This window comes from Tachypleus tridentatus, chromosome 2, assembly GCF_004210375.1.
Source record: "Tachypleus tridentatus isolate NWPU-2018 chromosome 2, ASM421037v1, whole genome shotgun sequence".
NCBI lineage: Eukaryota > Metazoa > Arthropoda > Merostomata > Xiphosura > Limulidae > Tachypleus > Tachypleus tridentatus.
In genome coordinates this window covers 43,292,512-43,298,559 of record NC_134826.1, presented here as the reverse complement: position 1 = coordinate 43,298,559, position 6,048 = coordinate 43,292,512, and positions in this window count along the sequence as shown.

Sequence of the window (6,048 nt, the reverse complement as noted above, 5' to 3'; positions counted from 1 at the left end):
TTTGATATTGTGTGAAATTTTCTGTATCAAGTCTTTACACGTGAATGGAGATCAAGTTTTGATATTGTGTGAAATTTTCTGTATCAAGTCTTTACACGTGAATGGAGATTGAGTTTCTTGATATTGTGTGAAATTTTTGTATTAAGTCTTACTTAAAAGATAAAAAGTAGGAAAATGTTTAAGTATGATTATAATAACTTTTTCTTCAAATCCATATTTATGTAACTATTTTAACTTGAATTTATTCATAATTAATTTTAAAAATTTATTTCCAGAACAGACAAATAAGTGAATAACAGTTAACAGTAGCTGTTGTGCTCTGCAATGACTTTACTTTGTCAAAAACCTCATATTCCTTTTGTGTGAAATCTCTTTGCTAGGTGAATAAATAAGCAGTTATCCAAAAGGGTAGTTATGCATCACTCTCACCAAAAGTATATTTACTCTCAGTATTAAAAAAATATAAGTATTAAAAAAATATTTGTACAACCTACAGAGATGTATTCAATCACATACGGTTACTTCTCTAAGGTTTACTAGCAGTTAAAACCATTACACAAGTAGTCGGTAATTTTTCATTAAATGTTCCTTTGAGAGGTTTGGAATAACATTTAAATAAGTGCAGCACTGATAAATACCACAACTGATCAAATACAATATTTGGTATAAACTTACAATGCAGAACTAGCATATATATATATATTGTTGTTCTCTATTAGAGGGTAAAAAGACATATTAGTAAATATGCTTTTTAATGTATTCCCAGGATGTACATTATGTTACACGTGTATCTATAAATAGTTATTTAGATGAAACAAATAATGATAATTTCTTCATATTTTAAGAGAAGTCCCTGACACAGTTCCTGACTGTGTATTCAGTAGTGATACACATACCCAGCTTTGTGTAACCTGTATTTGAAAGTGTATTTCCTTGCATTATACAATGAAGAAAACACACCAGTAATTAATAATAATGACATGGTAACCAGCTATCTAATTATAAATCTTAAACTCCTCCATTTTCTTGTTTTGTAAAATAACTTCATTCAAAGCACACTGCCTTTAGTTAACCATCCATAACTTCTCCCACTGTGATGAATGTAAATTGTAAGCATTAATATACATAATTTATCAGCATATTTTATTATTAGTTTTTCCATACCATCATCTTTATGTGTTTATCAACATGACACAAGTATAACAACACAAAGTTTCCATAATACTACATTGAACACAATCTTAGTAACAAAACATTCACTATAGAAAACGAAATATTCAAGATAAAGTACACTCAGGTTCCTGACTTTATGGAGTTACAACAATTACATCACATGTATCAGTATGTCTCTAAACTAATGAAACTTTTCCATAAAGGGTAACTTTTCTTTCTTCAGTTAAAATAAGTTTCTAGTTTTACCTAGACTTCATTTAAATGTAAAGTATAAAATTTCCTATAATAATATTTACATAAGTGAACAAATAAGCTTGAACTTATTAAAAGCTGGTTCTCCATTTTAATAAATTCTGTTTCCTTTCTAGTAAAGAAACAGGAAACTTTAATAATAATTTTGCACTTTTAGGCTTTTAATTGTATTTAGCAACATTTTAAGGATCTTTTACAACTGTTTCCTCCTGAGGAACCCTTACATTCTGAATGTGATTTGGACTGCTGGGAACTTCCTGTTGTTCTTGTCTCTTAGTTTGGCCTGTTGTAAACTTCTTCTGTTGTTCTGTGTTAAAAGCTATTCAAATATAAAATTATTTATTGAAGTTTTACATGTATGAAATTTCTCCTTTCCATATGATATTTTCAACAACAAAAAAGAAAAGAAAATTACTGAAAACTGTAAATTCATGTTTTTTTAATTCCTTTGTGAATTCTTTAAATCAGGGTTCCAATTCCAATCTCCCAGATTCTGCATGAATATGTTGGCATGAAATTTGAACCTCCCTACACTGAATATACCACAAAACAACACCCATATGCGCAAGCACAAGTACTTTGTTTTGAACTTTGTATAATAACAAACTAAACAACACACAGTTTGCAAATAGCTGTCCATAATCAACATCTAACAGGTTTCATCAATGACAATACATTGTACAAAAATAAAGTCACTTGAAAGTACCACATCATTAATCCTTTCAACTTGGGTAGGTCAAAGTGCATGTCACAACCTTTCACAGTTGTGTGTTCAAAATTTAATTACCCTACATAATTATGTATATGAATGAACTTAGCATCAGAATGTAGATAACAAATTAAAGTTTAGAAGTATAAGTTTTAAGTTTTGAATTTTACGAAGAAATAGTTTCAAAAAATATCAATCACCACTAGTATGAAAAACTGCAACATTTTTCATTCTTCATTAATGTTTTTTACCACCCTCCTAAGAAGTATGAAATTTAATGTAAATTACTCATTATAACATTTTTATTGCTTAGATAAAGCATAATTTACATAGCTTTCAATCTTATTTAGTTACAGAGCAATAAAACTAGAAAATGTGAACTCTCTTTCTGTTGCATCCTCTCTTTCAGAACTTGCCAATAGTTCTCTCTGACTTTAATACAACACTATTTATAACCAATAGAAAGTTTTCATTCTACATCGTATTAATAGTCGATTATATTTCTGCAATATAAATATAGGAAGTATCATATTACTGCGTGAAATTTATTTTTGCTCTATCTCTCATACCTTTATGTGAATTAGATTTATTTATCTCTGGATATGTCCAAACATATGTATAGGATTTGTGTGTGGCATGTTAACGACTGCAATAGATACCATTTAAATGTATGTACTCTAAAACGTTGTATAATAATTATTCAGCTAATTTTAAAATTATACGAGTGTCGATAATTTGCACTTATTTACTTATCTTTACAACCTAATGTTTCTAAATTGATAAAATATAATTTCTATTCACACGAAGTATGTAACATTTAAAAGCCATCTTATCTGGAACACACTGACACAGTTAAATACATTTCTATCAATCACTATAATTGATTCAGAGATAATAATATTTTCAAAATTGATGATGAAACAAAATAAACAACTTCTTAAGACAGAAAAAAACAACGAATAATCATTTCTGATCCATGTCGAACACTTTAGATTTTTCGTTTAATTATCATAAATTTATGATGCATAACTAAATATCTGATTTTATCCCTATATCTTCTATTGTTCTTAAGATTTACACAACTTTATTAAACAGACTGAGTTTATTTGTTAAAAGGCTCTCACTAAATCTGTTACCAAGCACTTTAACTGAAGTTCTTGTCTCTTACATTTATGAATCACAACTGAAATCAGGTATGTGCGATGAAACTGCTATGAACAAATTAGAGGAATGTGAAAATATCATCTACTTATGTTTTTGTAACCAAAGTAGACCTACTGGCTTTTAAATATTTACAGAGTTTTCGGTATATAAACCATAACTTTATTGTAAACACTTCATAGTACGAGGTTTAGAATATTTAAGATTAAAAAAAAACAAAACATACTCGATGCTTTGTATTCTATAATGTTTGATTTGTGACGTACTCAACCATCTGTGTGCTGTAATGGCTGATTTATAATCCTCTACATAATTTAATGCCTGGCTTGTAACATACCCAATACGGTGTAAACTTTAATGTATCTTAAACGTATTCAATTCTCTGTGTGTTAAAACGTGAGATTTAGGTAGTTGTAAAACAACAATTAGTGTAAAAAGAGGGTTTAGTACTTTATAAATCACACATTTTAGCACATTAGTGCATATAGATAGTTGATTTCTTTAAAAACTAGGTATCAGAATACACTAATGTTTGGTTTATAATTATTCATTTCTCTGTATACACTTACGTTTGATTTACAGTGTACTCAATCTTTCTTCAGAATTGTAGATTATTTCTGTGTTTTGCAGCATTTTATATCTGTTAGTTACGGAGCCTATTTGACATTAACTATAAATGTAACCTGTTCCAACATCAGTACATTATAATGGTTAAGGCCCGGCATGGCCAAGCGTGTTAAGGCGTGCGACTCGTAATCTGAGGGTCGCGGGTTCGCATCCCCTCTCATAAACATGCTCGCCCTTTCAGCCGTGGGGCGTTGTTATAATGTGACGGTCAATCCCACTATTCATTAGTAAAAAGTAGCCCAAGAGTTGGCGATGGGTGGTGGTGACTAGCTGCCTTCCCTCCCCTGCTCGCCAAAGCCCTCAGTAGCTCGAAATTCCAAAACAAACAAACATTATAATGGAACAAATAGTGTTGTTGCAGATGATATATAGACAGGAATGCATAGGCCAGGGTATTAAGGCGTTCGACTCGTAATCTGAGGGGTGATTCGAATCGGTCGCACCAAAACATGCTCGCCCTTTTAGTCGTGGGGGCGTTCTAATATTCAGTCCCACTAGTAAAAGAGTAGCCCAAGAGTTGGCGATGGGTGGTGGTGACTAGCTGCCTTCCCTCTAGTCTTACACTGCTAAATTAGGGACGGCTAGCACAGATAGCCCTCGAGTAGCTTTGTGCGAAATTCCAAAACAAACAAACATTATAATGGAACAAATAGTGTTGTTGCAGATGATATATAGACAGGAATGCATAGGCCCAGCATGGCCAAGTGTATTAAGGCGTTCGACTCGTAATTCGAGGGTCGCGGATTCGAACCCGGTCGCACCAAACATGCTCGCCCTTTTAGTCGTGGGGCGTTCTAATGTGACGGTCAGTCCCACTATTCGTTGGTAAAAGAGTAGCCCAAGAGTTGGCGGTGGGTGGTGATGACTAGTCTTACACTACCAGAATAGGGACGGTTAGCGCAGATAGCCCTCGAGTAGCTGGAAATCTTCGTTCAGTATCTACAACAACAACAACTTTTAGCAGATCTCCTGGTGATGTACAAGTATTTATCTCCTGTTTTGAATGTGTTAAACATGTTTACTATTTACCACTACCATACACGCTTCGTGACATTTAATTAAACATTTGGAATGTACCAAGCTAACAAGAATAAACTTTGGATATTGGAATTTTTATTCAGTATTTCCATGAGTGATGGAAAATTATTTTAATCTTAGTTGTTTAACTACCTTTAAAAAAAGGATTTTATTTTAAAATCATGGTAACAGTCTATATATCCGATCACCTTTTCTCAGTTTCAAGCATCAACGACTGAAATGTAGAGAGTTAAAGTGAAAATGGCGTAAAACTTGACCTAGTCTTAGGTCCACATAAACGAGAAAATTAGCATGACCGAATGGAAGGGCTGTACATTCTACAATAAGGGACACATACCAAATGAAAATATGTATCGAAAGCAAAGTTCACACATTTCATAATTTTATTGCCGTTAATGTTTCAGGTTTGATACAAGTCGCAAACCCATGTTCTTGTAATATATGATGGGTGAAAGTTACACCAACAATGATAAGTATTTTGTTTGTTTTGAATTTCGCACAAAGCTACTCGAGGGCTATCTGTGCTAGCCGTCCCTAATTTAGCTGTGTAGACTAGAGGCAGCTGATCATCACCACCACCACCAACTTTTGGGCTGCTCTTTTCAACAGAATAGTGGGATTGACCGTCACATTATAGCGCCCCAGCTGGGAGGGCGAGCATGTTTGGCGCAGACCCGCGACCTCTCAGATTAGGAAGCGCACGCTTTGCGCGCTTCAGGCCCATGCCAGGACTAATGATAAGTAACTACCATGTCTGTATGCACTACATGCCAAACAAGATATGGTTTCACAAGGAACAACACATTCAGCCCACGTGTAAATGAACACAGGGGCCCTTTATAACATGTATTCACAAATTGAAATTAAATTGCAGATATCTCCGTGAACTTCTGTATTAATGAATAGCTGGAACAGAACCCTCTAAAGTCGTTATCTCTACATGTTTGTTAAACATTGGAAGGTAGGGTGCGCTGCATAGAAAGAGCGATTTATGAGGTAACACCACCAGTAGTTAAAGAGAGGCAGTAGCTAGACATTCATCCTTGTGTAGTTACCATAGATTGTGTATTACGTTTATACTCATATAA